Source organism: Halichoerus grypus, chromosome 8 (assembly GCF_964656455.1).
Source record: "Halichoerus grypus chromosome 8, mHalGry1.hap1.1, whole genome shotgun sequence".
Classification (NCBI taxonomy): domain Eukaryota; kingdom Metazoa; phylum Chordata; class Mammalia; order Carnivora; family Phocidae; genus Halichoerus; species Halichoerus grypus.
This window is the reverse complement of record NC_135719.1, coordinates 22,374,440-22,393,433: the sequence shown is the minus strand read 5'-3', so window position 1 is coordinate 22,393,433 and position 18,994 is coordinate 22,374,440. Positions and strand designations below refer to the sequence as shown.

The 18,994-nt window shown below is 42.5% G+C and overlaps 1 long non-coding RNA gene across 3 annotated transcripts in view; it reads left to right on the top strand.

Annotated features, from left to right (window-relative positions):
* LOC144382856 (uncharacterized) overlaps positions 1–18,994 on the top strand; it is a 35,074-nt gene that overhangs the window by 3,932 nt on the left and 12,148 nt on the right. For 2 of the 3 annotated variants that reach the window (XR_013450300.1, XR_013450299.1), the window contains exons 1-2: positions 1,431–1,526; positions 17,153–17,243. This is a non-coding gene — a long non-coding RNA (uncharacterized LOC144382856). Of the gene's footprint in view, positions 1–1,430; positions 1,527–17,152; positions 17,244–18,994 lie in introns of those variants that run through there. The other variant, XR_013450301.1, reaches the window with a different exon arrangement.

Here is an 18,994-nt window from a genome sequence, read left to right as displayed (position 1 = left end):
TGAGTGGATGGATGGTGAGGCTTCTCTGGGGAGGTGGTGAACTCATTCTCTTATAGAAGGAGGCCACTTGTGTAACTGGGGTGGGGTGCCACCTCCCTTCCGCCCCCGCCCCCTTTAACCCCGGCAGGAGGTCGAGGGATAGTTCAACAGGGGGGCTGGGCTCGGGCAGGTGAAGGTGATCACTGCCCAGCCTCTCTCCTCCTCTGCCCTCCTCTCTCCTCTTCTCCCTCCTCCCTTCCCTGCCAGGTCTGATCGATGACCGCCTTCCCCAGCCTGGGCGCCTGTCGGATAACCTGGCATTCGGGTTCCTTATGGAGGACAACTCACCGCAACCCAGCGACGCTGCCCTGACAACTTAAGTTCCTTCCTTCAGAGGTGGCTAGGGCAGTTCATTGCAAGAGAAGAAGAAGAAGAAGAAGAAAAAAAAAAAAGTTGAGGTGGAGGGGGTTATTGGGTAAGGTGGCTCAGGCGGCGGAACCAGAACCGGTTTCCCTGGGTTGGGAGTAGAGAAGTGTTTTTTTTTTTTTTTTTTTTTTTGGTCTTGTTTTAACTTTGGCCTGAGTTGTAACTCTGCACTCTGCACCGTGGCAGTCACTCCGATCTTGGGGGTCAAAGGTGAGGGCTGCACTAACCCTAAAAGGCTTGTCTGGCCTGGCCAGAAGGCCGAACGCGCAGAGGGGTGGGGGTGTCGTCAGCCATACTCCCTGGCGCTTCGGAGGGGGTGTCTGTGAAACCCACACGCGGGGGGCACAGAAAACCGAGAGCCGGTCTTAAGTGCAATATTGAGGATTTTTAAAAAGTGCCCTAGGCTTGTGGGACTGGAGTCCTCTTTTTCCCTGAGAATTCCCAAGGCGCTGGTCTTTGTCTTAGAAGGAATGGAGTTTCTGAATGGTGTGAAAGGGACAGAGAGGGTCGCTTCAAATCGATTTTACTTGTCCTTTCTGTCTTTTCGGATCAACGCCCTTCAATGGGCACAGAGGTGCTCTTTCAACCAAAAACTTGTGCTACATTTTCTGCCTGTATTGGTGCTAAATACAATAAGCACTGGGCAGATTTTTTTTCTTTGCTCTCCAAAGCAAGAAAGCACCCTAATTAAATTGTTTTATATGGACAGTCAAGACGGACCAATTAAGTATGCATTAGTATAAAGATATAGTCTGCAGATAAGGCAGTTTAGAGAATCAGGAGTAGGACAAAGGAGAGGGCGCTAGCTTTGGGGAGGGGTGCGCGGACCCAGCAAGGTCGCTCACCTTCCTCCCTGGGCCCGAGGGAACTGCAGAGTCCCGGGCCCCAGGTGAGAGGAGAGCAGGCCCGCTAACAGGTGGGCAACAGTGTTGAAGTCTTTCAGGCCCCAGCCGCGCCCCCCCCTCCCCCCCGGCGGAAGAGCGGTGGAAACCTAGAGCCTTAGAAGCCCTTACATCTCTCTACTCGGACAATGTAGTCGTCCGAGGTGGCGGGTCCCGAAGGAGAGGCGAGTCCGGGTCGGGCCCACTGCCTGGGGTCCAGGTCCAGGGCGCGGCCTTGCAGTGAGTGTGCGCTCCCAGGGGAGGCGGGGAGGGCCGGGGGGACGTGGACATTGCCCCTGCGGGGCCCGCAGCCCTCTAGCACCCAAGGTCAGGGCAGGAGGCCCCCCTTCCAACACATCCACGCCCAACGCTTTTTCGCTTCTAACGGGAGCTTCTCTGCGAGGAAAGCAAAGTTCCCACCCGACGCCCTCCGGCCCAAGGGGCGTCGAGGACCAGCCTCAGAAATAGGGGCATGACCGAGGGTCGGAGAAAAGGTAGCGAGAGTGGCTCCTCGTTCGGCGAATGGAGATGTGGGCCTCTCCACCCTCTCTCCGCCCTCTGAGGTGTGGGCGGGCAGAGTGCACCTCGCCCCGAAGGCGACGACCCCCAGAGCAGGGGCCTGGGCCTCCCCGCGTCGCGGCGCAGGGCTGTGATAGGTGGTCCCCGGGCCGCGGGGGCGCGAGCGCAGCGCGCTGCCGCAGGAAGGGCGCGCGGGGCGCACAGGGCGCCCTTGGCCGGGAGCGGAGGGCGGTGGGAAGGAGAAGAGGCGAGAATTAGAGCCTGGGGAGGTGGCTGAATGTCAAAAGTAAAAAGGTTGAAAAGCCAATTTTCCCGGCGCGCTTTCGCCCCCTTTTGCTGGTTGCCGAGGCCGTAAATCAGCGGCGGGCGGCGAGGGCGGGAGGAGTCCTCTCGGCGGGCTCGGCGCGGCCCCGCCCGGACCGTGCGCACCTCCCGGTGGTCCCCGAATCGATCCGAAGCCTAGCTGAGGATGTCACCGCACTAAATATTTACTGATCACACACAAGTAGCCGGGGCTCGAACGATTTTCCTCTGTGAGGAGAGCGCAGAGAGAAGGGTAAATCATTTTATTAGTGTGGATAAAGCCCAGAGCACACTCCGGGCTGGAGTGTTTTAAGATGTGTCTTCAACGGGATGAAAAGAGTTAGGGAAATCGATACGGAGTGATTAGAAGCCCCCGGGGTGACGAAGGGGGCCCAGGCTTTCAGGGATTTGGCGAGGCTGAGAAGGGGGAGCAGCCCTCGAGGGGGGCGGCCGGACCACCGCCAGGGAGCTCCCGGGCGCAGGCCTCCGTGTCTCCCTACTCGACGGGAGACGCAAGGGCGCGGCAATCCGCAGGGAGTCCGCCGCGGCCCGCCTTGGCTTCTCCCGGCCGCCGCCCGGGAAGGGTTGCCCGGGCCGCCACGGGGCCAAGGGCTTGGGAGCCACGGGCTCCACGCTTAGGAGGGACAGTGGTCAGGTGGCCACCGGAGTGGAACGCAGGCCCGGCGCGGGGACGGTGGCAGGTCCCCCCACAGTGCGGTCTCTCCAGGCAGCCTCCTGGAGTAAAGGTGTGACCCAAACGGGTTGTATTTTTCCGCCCCAGCCGCGACCCGCAGCATCTCCGAACTTTCTCCTTGATTTATCTCTGTCCCTTTTCTCCTTTGATGTTCCCAAAGAGGACGCAGCGGCCCAGCCCCGCTGGCTGCCTGTCCCTCCCACCTACCCAGTGTCTAGGGCGGCCGCCGGGTGGCGGAACCCGCTGCGGACCACAGGGCTAAGTGGATGGCAGGTTCGGGGCTCCTGGGCAGGTGGGAGGAAGTCTGAGGCCGACGAGGAAGGCAGGGGCAGGGTGACATACACCAGCGGAGCCCCCAGCGCGTCTCCGTGCTCTCCAGGGCGGGAAATTAGCTTTGGGGGAATCAAGCCACGCTCCAGCGATGGAAATCGGTCTGTGGCCCCCAGGGCTGGGTGCAAGAGCCTCAAGTGGCAGAGGGGCTAAGGCTTCCAGGGCTCGCTGAAGTTAGCAAGGCTTTGGGGGGAGGGGTCGCTGGGAGGGAGAGGAGACCTTCTCCCCAAACTCAAGCAGCAAAGTCCTGGCGTGAAAATGGCTTTTCACTTCTGGAAGCGGGAGTCTCGCTGGCTCCTGTGAACAAACCTCGAGGTTCGACACAGCTGCAAATAATCAAGAGGACACTAATTTTGGGGGGAATAGGAGGGGCGGAAGGTGAGGAAAGGGGAGAATCTCTTTCGTTTCTTCTTCCTTTTCCAGCACCTGACCTTTTCTTAAAAATCTGCTCTTTCTGAAGAAGCTGATAGATTATTTGTTTGTTTGTTTGTTTGTTTATCCCTCCTCCTCCCTCCACCCCCCAGATTGCTCGATTTTCTTGGCAGCCTGAGGAATTCAGTTCAGGTTGCCCTGCTTGGCCCCTCAATGCAACAGGAAATATAACTTCAGATCCAATTAACCGTTTTTTCAGAAGGGATTATTATTATTATTATTATTATTATTATGAATCTTAATGGATTGGAGCGATGTGTTCAGGTGTGAGGCGATTGGTGCCTCAAATTCCTTCCTTGATAATCCTCTAATTCCTGGGATGGCAGCTCTAGAGTATCGCTGACCTGAGGCGGTCACGAACCGGGTCTCCATTAGCCCTTCTTGGTCTTGGCCAGAGCGAAGGTTAACTACACTAATATACCAAAGGGGCTGTAGCAAAGAAGGAAGCAAGAAAGGGGAAGGAAGGGAAGAAGAGAGGAAGGTAGGAAGGCAGAGAGGAAGGACAGGAGGGAGGGGAGGGCGGGGAAGGAAAATTCACTCTAGTTGCAGGGATTTAGAGCTCCCTGCCCTTCACTGGTCTCCCCCACCCCCATCCGTCCTAGGAAAGCAGGTTTCCATTCAGGGAGACAACAGTCTCATCCATCAAGGAAGCTCACTCCATGGAGGTGGACTTTAGGGAATAGGAAAACATAATGTAGTGAAATATTTTCTTCCATTTAACTGACCACCCAGCTCACTTTAAACAATATTTCTAACATGTCTACAACAGGAGATTATCGTGGGAGGGGGTTTCAAAACCCCCAAATCTACTACATATTTTACCTTCTTTCATTTAAGTAAAAGCTAATTTAGAATCTTGCCAGTAGCCAAATTATAGCCATAAAATCTGGATGAGATTAGGAAAATATTCATTCTGCTGGCTTTAAACCTGGTGGCATTTTAATGGGTAGTTATATAATAGTTATTTGCATGAAGGTGTATGCGCATGGGTATGTATATATTCTTATGGTGTTAGAAGTTTTTTGATGGATTAAAGGTTCATATACTCAAGCACTAGATAGAGGCTGTCACTCATGTGTACATGCAGGGGTCTGGCTTCAGAAAGCAGTGCAAAAAAGAGTCTTGAATGAGCTCCTTGGAATCACTATTGTTGAAATACAAGCTGAAGCAAGTTAGTAATGGTAAGGCTATTGTGCCTTGCAGAATCATAAAAAGACACTTCAAAGTAAAAATGTCAATTTTCAGTTTGGCAGCTTTGGCAGGGCATTTAAACAAAAGATGAGCATCTTTTGCTTAATATATATTTAAAAAATTCAACAACATGATCCTCTATTTTACTCTTCAATGAATTGAAGAATTAAAAGAGAGTAGGTTCTAGATCAACAGATAGCCTTGTTGCCCATGTAACCAAGTCTCATGTGGGCTATACATGCTTTTAATTTTACAGTGCAAGGCAATTCCCGATGAGAAAGTTCTAAAGACATCTAAAGCCATGTGGACATCAGCTCTTATTTAGAAGTGGACAGAGTGAGGAAAGATCATCTAATTCTATATTTTTCCCCTTTTTTGCAAGAGCCTGGTAATGAAATCTTTAAAATGACAGTTCATTTTTGGTATGTCAAAAAAAAGCATTACTCAAATGATATCAAGTGCCAGTCACTTAAATGCGAAAGTATTAGTAAGGCAGGTATCCAGATAAATTAATATTGTTGATTAGCTGCATCAGTGTACTTAAATAAAATACAAACAGAACAACAAAGGGGGGTTATCTGATTTAATTTCCTTTAGCCACAAACTCAAGGTGCATTTTGCAAGGAGGAAAATAATTTAAGGATTAATTTTCATTCTACTGGTTTTTAGAAGGCTGAAAGAAAAGTTTCAACATAAAGCATATAATTAAAGAAGTAGATGAACAAAGACAGACACACTGCCATAATAGAAAAACATTATGTGTGAATTTAGAAAACATAATTAATTAATTAATTTACCAACTGCATTTCTCCTCTTCAAAGGCTGATTTCTTGAAATGTTGAAGGTACGCATTAGAAATAAAGGACTTCTGTTCAAAATTAAGTGGAGGATGTTTATAACATGATATTCAGCTCCTTGAGCGTAGGAAGTTTCATCTTGAGAGTTTACAAAGTATAACATTTAAATAAAATGTACACTGGTCCTTTTATTTTGAATATAGGATAGAGAAAGGTACTTTTCCCATCTGTCCATTACAATTTATAATAAATTAATCAGCCTTATCGAAGAGATTACGAAGTGCTTGACTGAGGTAAATTGATTTAGATGATATCACTTAAAACAGTTTAAAGCAAAAGTGAAAACATAAAAGGAAGGGAATGTTGGCTTCAGTGAAAAATGTCACATTGGGTATTTCTTGACAGGACCACATCATATCATATGTCAGGGGGAAGTTAAAAAATTAGGCAACCCTATTTCTTTGCAGAATGTATGTTGATAGCTCATTTATTGACTCCACAAGTTATGATGCAGATTTTCATTTTGCATATACTTTGTTGCCATATTACCATACAATTAGAAGGAAGTTAGAGCATGGTCAGATGTAAGGGGCATGGGGGGTGTGGAGGGGTGGGGGCTAAACAGTAATTTTTTTCAGTCTCCAAGATTTAATGCTTATTTACTCATTGATTCTTTTCATATGATACTGGTTGATTTAATGGCTTTTAAAATCATACACTATTTTGCTAAAACCTACATTGTTTCTAAATAGAAAACAAAATCAAAGGCATCAGATCTTTTTCAGAAAGTGCAATTCAATGTTCAGTTATTGAAGAACTACTATTTAAATTTCCTAGGTTCTATTTAAAACAAACACACAAACATCTAAACCTCCTTCTTCTTTGCTAATAACTCTTAACATTGTTACTGGCATGGCTGTGGATGAATATTTTATATAAAAGCCTTTAACTCTCTTCCTATTTACCCTGGAAATGCATTTAATTTGTCTTTTGTGCTTACGTGCTTTAAAAAGCATTAGTCAATATGCAAGAATTATTCACCCTCTTTTAAAAACCAGTGAATAGAAATTCTGTTCATAGAAAAGAGGTGTGATGTTTACTTTGAAGTTTCAGGAACATATAAAGTTTTCTTAATAAACTGGAAGAAACTCTATCCTAGATAAATTTAAATAGGGCAGCTGTGGGGTATGGTTTATATTCGTGTCCTTCTGCCTTCTTGCCTTTGGCACTAAGGTATCTGGGTTTTTGTCTTCACACACTGTCTATTGTTAGAGTAGATTTTGAGATTAAAAAAAAGAATCTTCAAATTCTCTTGCTTTTATAGCTTAATGCATTATTAAAAATAGTATTCATTTCTGTGTTCAAGTTTATATGTCTAGGCAATAATGAGGAGGCGAGGTTCTGCAACCCCCCTGCCCCCCAAAAACAAAAATAAAAACATTACATAAATACACTAAAGAGAAAGAAAAAAACAACTTAGGATTCTGTGTGTTGAAAATACAGGCACACTGTTTTTACAATGGAGCTCTTAGTAAGGGTTTTTTTCATCTTAACTATCAACCAGGATGTGACACTTCAGTTTTATATATAATTTATGAATTTTGAACAAGGTTTAACAACATATCATCATCACAGGCTTTTTGAAGCGAAGGAAGATTAGAAAAATCAGCCTCCAAAATAAAAGACACAAATAAGAGACAGGGCATGGTGGCTTGCCTCTGTTTTTAAAGATGTTATGAAAGTTATACTTTAAAAATTACAATAACATGCACTTTCATTGAGTGTAAAAAAAGATGATTATAGGAGAAAAAAAAAAGAAGAAGAAGAAAAAGATTCCCTCCCATTCCTCCCCACCAATAAACAACAATAACAAAACACAAAAACAAATCCCAATCCTAAACCCCACATAAGAATCCCCTTACCACTGTAGGGAAAGTTTCTGTGTAAGTGTGGGTCCTGCCAGAGCTCCTAGTTGGTCTACTTTTTAAATGCGGCAGGCTGCGGTTACACTAGTCAGCAACCTGGCAGCCTTGAGAAGGAGGCAAACTGTCGGAACTCCACTGCAGATGACCTACCACTTAGAAGCAAACTTTGAAAGCAACTGTTGAAAGTTAACCTCGCCTTTCCAAAGGAGGTTTTCAGAGGCTGGACAGTGAGAGCTGATATAATCAATTTTATTATTTTCTAAGTCATTCCTAACTTTTATGATCCTCCCCCCCCCCCCTTTACTATCTGTCTTTGTGCCTCCAGGGCCAGTGAAAGAGCAGGGCAGATTCTAGATTGCTTTCAGAGTTTGCCTTCTCTGATGATGGATTACCATGTCAATTTAAACGGCATAGGATTAATTTGTTTCAATGATTTCTCTTTAGGCTGAATGCCAGCCCTTTTTCTATCTCTCTCCCTGCTCTTCAGAACAACAACAACCGCCCCCCCCCCAAAAAAGCCTTCTTTCCATATTCTAAATTAGGAGACAATAATAGAAATAGACAAGTTAGGTGTAATGTTGCAAACAGTTATAGGTCTGAGTGTTTTTATCTCTGCCTAAGAGGCTGAAACATACAGTCAGCCACATTAAAATGAAATTGGACTGAACATTTACTCAATAAATACTTGTCTTGTAGATAATCCAGTGCCGAGTGCTTTTGACACATAAGGACTTAATTTGTCTTGGATAACAACTTATTAATATGGCACATTTAAACTTGCCACCTACAATAAGGTTATTGAGATCTATAAGAAACTTAAAGGATCATTGGGAAGAATAATTTCAGGAAGGGAGGGAGACTTTTTTGAGAATGCATATCTTTATCGTACACACACACACACACTTGTGAGTAACACATATATATTTCAGATCACATATGGACAAAAAGTTCCATGAAGTTAAGAATAATTCCATTCATTATGCAGGTGTATCTAACCTTTCTGAAGTAAGAATGTGTCAGGGACTTTTCTCATTTGAAAGGTTTCTAAAGTGCACAAGAAAAATGCTGTTCAAATCCTATTTCTTTGCAAGACCAAACCCATTATGAGGTTGAAAATGGCACAAAAAAAAGCACTTAGGTGCAATCCAAAATCAAACACTCCCTCCACATTTTTTGCCGGGACTAAACTTGCAGCCAGATAGAGCATGTTGCCTGTAGAATAAAGGCAATTTAGGAGAAATAATCTATCCCTAAAGTGATTATTGCATTTCTTTCCCTAACGGGAGGTCCCCCAACAGATGCAAAGGAACAGGAGAGGGGGTTTATCCTATGGACTGAATCTGCTGAGTAAATGTGGCTATTTGAACGCGGGGCTGCATTTCCATCACCCTCTTTTCTTAATTGCCTCTCCTTTTCTCAGCATTCTCCTGCACTGAAATTAAACATCATAGATCAGGATAATAAATTGCATTCCGAATATGAACACAAATGGATTTTATGGCCTCCCCCCTTTTGCTAAGCCCTCTCAAATGCACAGGCAGGCTTTCTTTGAGCAGGTTCTACTTTCTAAGGATATATGCAATCAGAGGCCAGTGACTGTCAGGACTGGGATCTATGCAATTTTAATTTGTAAAAAAGTTGTTGGTTGTTAACCTTGGAGGAGATTGCGCATCTCTAAGAAACCAAATCTTTGAGAGCTCTCCCTGGGAAATGATGTTACACATGAGCAGAAAATCCAGGCAAGAAAGGCTAATTGAATGAAGAGAGAGAATTAGGTTAAAAAATAGAGTACAATCTAGTATCACATTTTCAGTAGTGTAACTTGAAATGAAGGTGTCTTCAAGTCACCGGCGATGCCAGAGTGTTTAGATGTTGGCCACAGATGGGGACACCTATTGAAATGTGTCTGAAGAAGATTAATAGGGCTTGTCACTGGTGGGAAAGCACTGCTTTGCTGTAAATTTCTACCAGCACAAGATGAATTACCGATGAACGCTCACTTATCAACCCCATCACTATCGTTCGACACTAAATCAAATTGAGAAGTTATCTGCAATCAGAAAATTTCTTTTTAAAATAGACATACACCTTTAGGCCTCAAACCCTTTAATAATCCCACTCAGAAAACAATTCCCAAGCCCATGATGCTTCTTTAGCTTGAACAAAATTATATCTCAATAATGAATACGTTTTTAAGTTCACATGCAACAGACAGCTGGCTAGTCAATAGCAAAGTTTGATAGTATTTTAACAGGGGTATAAAGGCTTCTTGGAAGCCCGCATTTAATATTTCATAAAAATGCATTTTCTTTGCCTTGAGATATTTCTCTTCCTTACTTGGAAGGCAAAGAGGAGAGTAGGTTTGCTGTTTTCCTGTTCTAAACTCGTCCCTGTGAGCTATTTGCTATCTAATCCTCTGGTAAGAGAAAATTATGAGAGAACCACAAGTTTAGGTAGAGAACAGTAGAATAGGATTAAGTGGATAATGGTGATAATTGAGGAAATGAATTTATTCTTTTATGATTTAATGGTGTTTTATGTCTAAGGTGGCTTATTTGAGAAGTAAAACAGTGGCATTATCTCTTTTATTATCTGTTAACCAACTCCAGGCATCCGGAGGGTTTCCAACCTAGGAAGAATAATGTTTTAATAGAACCATGAACCCATGAGGTTTTATCAGGTTCTACCTGCTTAAAAATTATCTTGTGTGCATAACCCACTTGATTTTTACTGCAGTTCTTCACAGGCAGATAGTTTGAATTCCCATTTTGCTGATGAGTAAACTGAGGCTCTGAGAGTTATCTGAGGCATGGAGCCAACAGGAGCTCAGCCAGAATTCATAACTACATTTCCTAGGTACCTTTCAGTGTCTCTTTACTGCTAGTCATTATGTACATGAAGAAGATGATGATGATGGAACGAATAGCAGGTAACATTTGCTATAGACCACAACTATGGGAAACATATATGCCACTTCATTTAATCTCAATACGTTCATATAAATATATTCATTTTAATCTCTATCCAGCTCTCTGAGGTAGATACAGTTATTATTTCCATTATCCAAGCGGGGAAAAAAAAAAAACAAAAAAAACAAAAACCCAGAGTCTCACAGAGTTTAGGGACTCACCCGAAACTCGCATTGTTTCTACACTGGGGACAAGTTATTCAAGTCCAAGAAGCCTACATTCAAAGCCACTGTCCTCTCCTATGCTCCTGTTCCTAACTGTAAGGAGTCTTCAGTAGTATGGGGTGGTCACAAGAAATCCCACTTATTTTTGGAATCTAAAAATCCCTCAGACTCTGAGGCAGTTTGTCATAGCCGAATAGACCTTGGTTTGGAAACAAGGAGACCTGGGTTTAGGTTCTAGCTTTACCAGTTACTGTGTGACTTCAGTGTCTTTGGTTTTTATGTCCCTCATCTCTAAAATGGGGTGATTGGAGTCAATGAAACTATAGGCATTGGTTTTGGGTGCTTTATTCTGTCATGGTGCCTAGGGGGAAAAAAATGAGGAACAGAAATGGCAGCCATGTTTGAAGAGGTGAGTGGGGATGAGGGACATGTAGGGCACTTTGAGAAGGTATGGCCCCCATCCCTCAGACTGGAGACACTTAACATCAGACAAGATCTGTGCTTTCTTCCTCTCTGCTTCCAGAGGGCAGTGAATACTTAAGACAATGATCATTCTTTAGAAAACCATACAATTTAAAACTTACAAGAAAAACTGTCCCAGATAGAAGAAGAAAAACCCGAGGTCTGGAGCAGTTAGGGGACTTATGTAAGGTCACCCAGCTGACTGGTGACAGGGAGAAAGTGGGCTCCTTTTCTCTCAGCCCCCCAAACCAGGAATCCACTCCCACTGCTCCCCCACCCCCCCAAAAAACCCATCTTCCCAATGCTATGTTCCTTATTCAATGAAAACATACTTTAGATCATCTGGTCACATATCCTTTATAAGTATTACTCTATTTTTTGATATGAGGGGTCATGTGGGTTATTATTGGTTGCACTATGATATCTTCCTGGATCTATCCCACAATAACTTTTCATAAAATCTATTAAGTTAACCAGCCAAATAGTCGAAACTGCAATGAAGAATCACACAATAATAAGAATATGCCGTAATCTCCATTAGGCCACTATAATATTCCAATCTGTATTTATTACAACCCTCCTCTGATGCTTACATAACCAAACTTGCTAGATTTATATTCTCTAATGGTTCCCCAGTCGGAAAAACCTGTGTTTTTTATCTTCCCTTTCCTGTCCCCAGTCACCCTTCCACATACATTTGCCTGCTTTGGGACCCCCTGTCTGGGTTTCATCAGAAGTTGCAAGACAAAATGTGCATTATTAAGAAATATAAATATTTTCAGAAGCAATCAAAGGGATGAAAGATTGATTCAGCATGTAAATTGGACCTAATTCGAAGCAGCTTTGTTCTAATGAGGGCTACTGGGATAGAGTCAGAGCTGTTGTGGCCACCAGTTAGAAATTCCGAAATCATTAGGGTAATCATCAGGATTTCTCTTGCTAGGTTTGCTGAAATATTTTTTGCAAGGTGTATGCTCTAGTCTCTGGGCTGTGCCACCTTCTTTGTTACCCTTAGGGACTCGTGGTTGTTATCTTTGAGAAATCATGACTAATTCCTTCTCTTTAGAGTTTAGATCAGTTGAGTACCTCCCCTTTTCACGACTGGGAAGTTGGCTTAGCATTTAACTTTCATAAGAACATTTTGGCCTGGAGGCATCTGTATTACAATTTCTTTCTTGGCTTAATAAAAGGTATCACATTATCTACCTGGTCAATCTCTATTGGCTTTCAAAATAGAGACATGGAAAAACCTAATAAGCCTCATTAGGATATCTGCTTTAAAAACAACAGGCTGCCTCATTTAGCATGTTGCTTTGAAATGTCCCAGCAGAGCTGGGTGGTCACTGCTTGAATACAGGTATTGCTAATTTGGGATCTTTGTCAGTCTGGTAGCTCTGGGAAAAAAAAAAAAAAAAAAAGCGTAATGTGTAGGTGGAATTTTAATACACAGGGGATCAAACCCTGATTGTTGTATTTTGTTTTTGTTTTCCTTCTTTCTTTCCTTTAATCCCACTTTTTGTCCACATGGCCATGTGTGAGAGATGGCTTGATTTTCTTGATATGGTTCAGCCATCCACAGCTGGAATTCCAAAGAAGACTGAAAATGTCTTTAAAATCAACACAACTCAGGGAGCCTCAGAGAACAAGTTTTCCTTTGTTGTAGGGTATAGTATTATTTGCTGTAGGTTTTTTGATATACATTCTAAATTAGGCCTGCAAAGGCATGCTTCATCTTTAATTCATCACTCTCAGCTGAAAGAGATTAGCAATGTCTAGCACGCACCCCTCGTATGGTGCTGACCTCATCAAGTATGGCCTGAAATTAATTAGCCTCATTCATTCCAAATGGAAAAGGATAATGGAGCAGCATTTTAGAGATGACCATCACAAATTGTTTGCAGCATATTTAAAAGGCCCCTATTTTCAAACCATGTAGATTAAAATTCTTTCTAGGGCCAGAGTTATCAGGGACTCAGAGCAAAGCCTGGTCAGGTTTCGTGGATGCATGTTTGTGTGTGCGCATGCGTGTGCAAGTGTGCGTGCCTGCCGAGTTGTTTATAGGATGGCTGTTAGAGCTGTGTATGGATGTGTCCGTGTTTAGCTGGGTTTGCTGCCCAGTATGACACCTGGAATACTTGACCAACAAAAATCTGATGTTTAATACTGTCTTAAAGGGTGCAGTAATAGAATACGTTAGTGGATCTTTTTTGTGTGTGTTTTACCATAAAGTGGGCATACCAGCGCAAACTTTGCTATTTTCCCGTAAGATGCTATTCATCCTCTAATTTAGAAACAGAAAAGCCTCTTAAAGAAATGCTCAATTTTTCTATTTTGAGTTATTTTTGAAACGTTCTGACTCTTCCCAGTCTTTATTGTTTGATCATATTTCAAAACATGATTGAGGACTAACTTGGATTAGAGAATCACTTAAATTTACCATCTTTCTAAGATTAGCTGATTTTTTTTCCCTTCTGGGGATTGACTAAGGGAGGCCAAATTTTTGAATATCAAAACTGCTTTCTTTTCCAGCCAAAAAAATCTTGACCAGGCTTCTTTGGGATTCTCAAAGATGTTGTAAAGTTTATTTTTATGAGCAGTCATTTGGGGACTACAGATTAGAAGAAGAAAAAAAACCCATGACATTTTCTGTTTTTAGGTTTTAATTTTTAAAATAACGTAAAATATGGTCAATTTATGAAAAGGTATTAGTAGTATTTGGGGGAATTTTATCTAGTGCTCATTTCTTAAGGAAAAAAATTAATTCCAGAATAACTTTGTTTGGTTAAATTACGAAGTAGATATTCAAAGTAATGTAACTAGAAAGCTTCCACTTAACTGTTAGAGTGAAAAATGCACTTTTACGTTAATAATCTTTTTAGGGTGCATTGATATATTAATCTCTATATGCAAGTTATTTAAGATTATTTCATCTTATAATAAAAGAGAAGCTGGAAGCATGTTGCCCCTATCTCGGCAAATGTAGGATTTAGAAATTTCTCTAGGCTCACTTTTGCCTAATTTTCTCATCCCAGAAGGCCCCTTTATCTAATGGGCATATATCATTTATATGTACAAGATCATCAATCACAAACTGTGGACCTATCATTTTGACATAAAAGATCTATCCTTAAATCTCCTCAAACCTCTAGCCTATAATTTGAGGAAATTAGCTAGTTTAAAGTCTGGGTTTCTGACTTCTGGGGGATGAAATGCAAAAATGGAGAAAGCTTAAATTATACAAATTTGATTTTAAAGTCACAGTTTAACTGAGCCAGTGATAAAAGATGATGCAGTGCAGATCTTGAAATGTCGACAGAAATAGATAATTTTGTTAATTATCATCTGGTCAGTTTGGAATTTCATGGTTAATAAACACAGTATGAAAGAAGGAGGAATATTTGCCAAAATAGCTTTTTTCCTTAAAGCACGTTACCCAAAATATATTTTCCTCATAATTTTTTTATCATTAAGACAAAGGAATGCATACATTGCGCAATATTGCTATTTGCTCAAATACCAAACAGCGTGTCTCAATTTTTATTTAAAAAAAATTTTTTTTATCAACTGAGGTGAATATGGCAGAAAAACCATAAATATAAGGATTAAGGCTGCATGAAATTTGAGTTCATTCGAATGATAAACCCAAAGTAAAACCCAGATGAACTTACCAAATTTCATTTGCTATCCACCTGAAACTATAAATCCTCTTCTGGCATTTGAGAGTAGAAAGGAGGTTCACTGAAAATTCAAACCAGGTTTTCCTAAACCTGACCCAGACTCACTAACTTTAGGTAAACTACAGTTGTGTTGTGGCTTCATAGCGAAACTTTCATCCCACTTTAGCTAATGATGAATAGATGATGGGCAGGGGAAGAGAACCAGAAGATGTTTTTGCAATGGCTGTTTTGTCTTTTTCTTTTTTTCCCCACATTTCCTGTAAAGTTCAGAAGTAGGGAAGAACAGTATATGAAGCAAATTTTCAATGATGTATGTGGAGAGATGACCACTTAGGAGAGACAGAGGGGGAAATTGACCGTGAAATACACATAGGATTTTTTAAAAAGGAGAATCCCGGCAAAATACTGCTAACCAACATTTCTTGAGTGCTTACTGTAATCAGGCACTGTTTTAAGCACTTTACCTGTGGTGATTCAGCTTGGTTTACCATAATAGTACCAGACAAACACTATTATCTCTATTTTGCTGATAAGAAAGAGTAGGCACAGGAAAGTTACATAACTTGCACTGCCCAAGGTTACATGGCCCCGAAGGGGATCTGAACCCCAGAATGTCTGGTTCTGGAATATCCGCACTCCAGCACCACGCCATGCTGACCCTGCAGAGGAAATGGAATTACCATGTTGTTGGGGAAAGAAACTGCTAGAGACTATGGATGGGAGAGATATTTTCCTGTTTTTTAAACTACTAAGAACAGTAGTAAATTTAACGGGAAAGGCTCAAGTAGAGAAAGCTCAGTGTTGTCTAACCTCATCCCAGAAGTGGGAAGGGAATTGACATCGCAAATCTCCCGTAGGTCTTTGTGGAGCTTCCACTTAGAATGTGACGTAAGTAGGATACCCTATGCTAAGGAGATAGAGATAAATGGAGTAGAATTTTTTTTTAAGATTTATTTATTTATTTTAGAGAGAGAGAGTGCGTGGAGGGGGGGCAGGTAGGCAGAGGGAGAGGGAGAGAGAGAATCTGAAGCAGACTCTGTGCTGAGTGCGGAGCCTGACCTGGGGCTCCATCCCATGACCCTGAGATCGCAACCTGAGCCAAAACCAAGAGTCTGACACTTAACCAGCCGAGCCACCAGGTGCCCCTGGAATGGAATTTAAAGGAAAAAAGTACAAGAATGACCCAGTGAGAGATTGGGGAGGAAAGATTAAAAAATAATAAAAACTAAATAAGTAAAACTTGGAGAAACATTAGTTAATGTAGAACTCAACAGGATTCCAGAAATATTTAGAGGAGAAATGAAGACTTAAAAATGTCATGAAGGATATTGTAAATAGGTAAAAAGGAAATTCTAAGAGAAAGGCAAATTAAGGGAACTCAGATTTTTGTCAATGACTTGCCAGATCCATAATGAAAGCTATATTCTCTTGGAATCCTGAAGAGATTTCACAGGAAAGACAAATTTTGTTCCCTGCCTTGTGTAGGTTGACTTAAAGATAGGCTGAAAAAAATATGGTTTAAAAACTGCTTTACATAATATATAATGTATATATATATATATTTAAAATCTATAATCATAATAATGTGGAATGCCCCATAATCTTTATATTCATATTCTAATTTAATCCTCACGGTGAGTTGCAAGGTATCTATCACCGTCTGCACTTTATAGATATGGAAACTGAGGCTCAGGGAGGTTATGTTGCCTGTCCGGGGTCACGCAGCCTATAGTCCCCGCGACTGTTCCCAATCCTGGACTAAGACCTCCCAGAACACCACAATCACTGGCTTCTCTTGCATAGCATCCCTAGGACTTTACCCAGAAAATGATGTCATAAAACAACTGGTTTTCGGCCAAATTCATCACGGTGCGTTACCCTCAAGGAACGTACCGATAAGAATACATTATGCCAAGATGAGACATAGCCCAGCTTCTGAAATCTGGCTGGCATCCTCTAAGAGGTGGCCCTGTCTGCTCGGCTCTTGGAGAAGCTGAGCCTGTTAGGTAAACACCCGGATGTCGGCTCGGGTGTGGGAGCAAATGATAGATGAATGAACATCCGAAAACAGAATGGATCTCCCCGAGCAGGCCCCAAGCCTCCTGTGTTTACCGGCCCCCAGATGAAATCACCTGGCTGTTTATAGGAGTCTTAGTGCTGATGAAAAGACAGTTACACTCCAAACTTTTCCCTGCCAAAGGAGAAAATTCCCAGGTCCTTTAAAAAGTATGTAAAGCGTCTGATCTGAAAAGTGGCAACAGCATTTGGGACCAATTACCCACATTAAGAGGCAACAATGCTCTGTTTACACTTTGTAGCCAAGAGCCCTTTGGCTCTGGCCCACAGGCAGGAGATTGTAAATTACACAAATTTCAGCCTAACTTGACTTCTCTTTTGACCTAGGTGTCTGAGTGTAGAGAAAAGCGGATAGAAAAGCCTGGTTGCTGTTTGCCCTAAAGCTTCATCAGATGGGGAACTGAATGTTTTCTTCCAGGTAAGACATTTAGTCTTACATTCCTGCAATGAAAGCAGTGGATTCTTTTATCACTCAGGGAGGGGTCTGACTGTGTATGATGGGTCATGATAGCGTTTTTCAGTCTGCTACCCCTCCAAAATCATTTTTGCAAAAGAAGTTAAAAAATAAAGGCTCCTTGACATCTTTTGGTTAGTTAACCATAGCATTCCAGTTTAGGTCCATTTTCCAAAATACCATAGATTAATCAGTAGCAAATGGGAGATCATGAAGTTACGTCGCGAGAGCGGCGCTGCTGAGCATGGTCAGAGGTAGATGGTGGCCAGGATAGCCGTTGTGGGCAAAAAAAAAAGAGGCACCATTTGGTCCAAAACTCAGAGGCTGGTAGGGATTTGAATCATTTGGGCTTGAGATTTAGGTTCCTCCCTTTACAAAGGAGGACCAGTCCCCACTTGGAGTAACCCTGATAATTCCAGAAGTTTCTTCGAAAATTTTCGTCTTTCTTTTAACATAATCCTGATGTTAAGGGCTTGACCTTGCGGGTGAAAGGAACCACAAAGGTCAAACAGCAAGGAGGGGAAATGGGAGGCACAGGCCTGCCAAACACAGCGGTGTGGAAAAGACAAGCCATTATTTTACCGATAGGCGTGATGCATATGTTTTCAGAGATGTATAATCCAACCATTCTAATACCACATTTAGACCATCCCATTGGAAATATCCACAGGCATGGAGATTTTCAAGTTCTTTTTCAAGTTCTCTAGATTGGATAGTCATTTAGGAGAAAACATGATGGAGGTGGTGACTGTGGAGTAGTATGGGAATTTTGATGTTCAAAGCAGTCTCCTAACTCAAGAATCCGGTGTCCCCTTAATGGAGGCTGTCTTCTGAGACAACTCCTATTTGATGCAATTTCCAGTCCCCCTCCCACGTCAACACATTTTTCTGATAAAAACTGATCAACAACCAACAGGGATTTTTCTGACCCTGGTTTATCTCAATAATTTATCATTTTCTGCAGTGTCAGAGCTTCCTGACATTTACAATTAACTCACAAATTAACTTAGAAATGATAGTAAGCTCTCAGCTAAATGATCTAGTGGCCACTGGGGACCAGACCAATTTTCTAGAATAAGGTTAGGACTAAGTTGCTCTGGAACAATGCTGAGGTTGGTTGTGTAGAAATAGTGATTTAAGTGTGAGCAGGAATCGAGGTATAAAAGGGGAGATTTTATCTGCCCCTGATTCCATTAGTTATTCAGTCCCTGTGAGATATTTCTTCATCTGTAAAACAGGGGTAACTGGTTTTAAAAATGTTTCGGAATTCAAGGCTCCATAATGGAATCAAGAAGTCTTGAGTCTTTTCCTTAGAAGGAAGCTTGGAGAACACTGGTCCAGCTTCTCACTGAAGCCAGTGGTCTGGAGATAGGCAGATGGCCAGGCTGACATGGATTCAGCAATTTGTAAGAGTTGTACATTTAAGGCAGGTAGCATATCTGTGTGAAGGTCTGGGTGAAGGGCCAGCCCCCTAGAGAGATGGGAGGGGCAGGGCTCACTCTCCCCAAGGCTATCACTGTTGGAACTTTGTTTTTAGAAATTTTTGTTCCTTCCATGGGAGCAAAAATCTGTGTCTCTGGACCATCTTTCTATTGGGTTGGATTCTGTCCTCAGAAGCAGCATAACTCAACCTCATCCCTCTACCATACGACAGACTTTCAAACACTGGAAGATAACTTTTGCTCTCCTCACCCCCTCAAGGCCACCACTTTTGT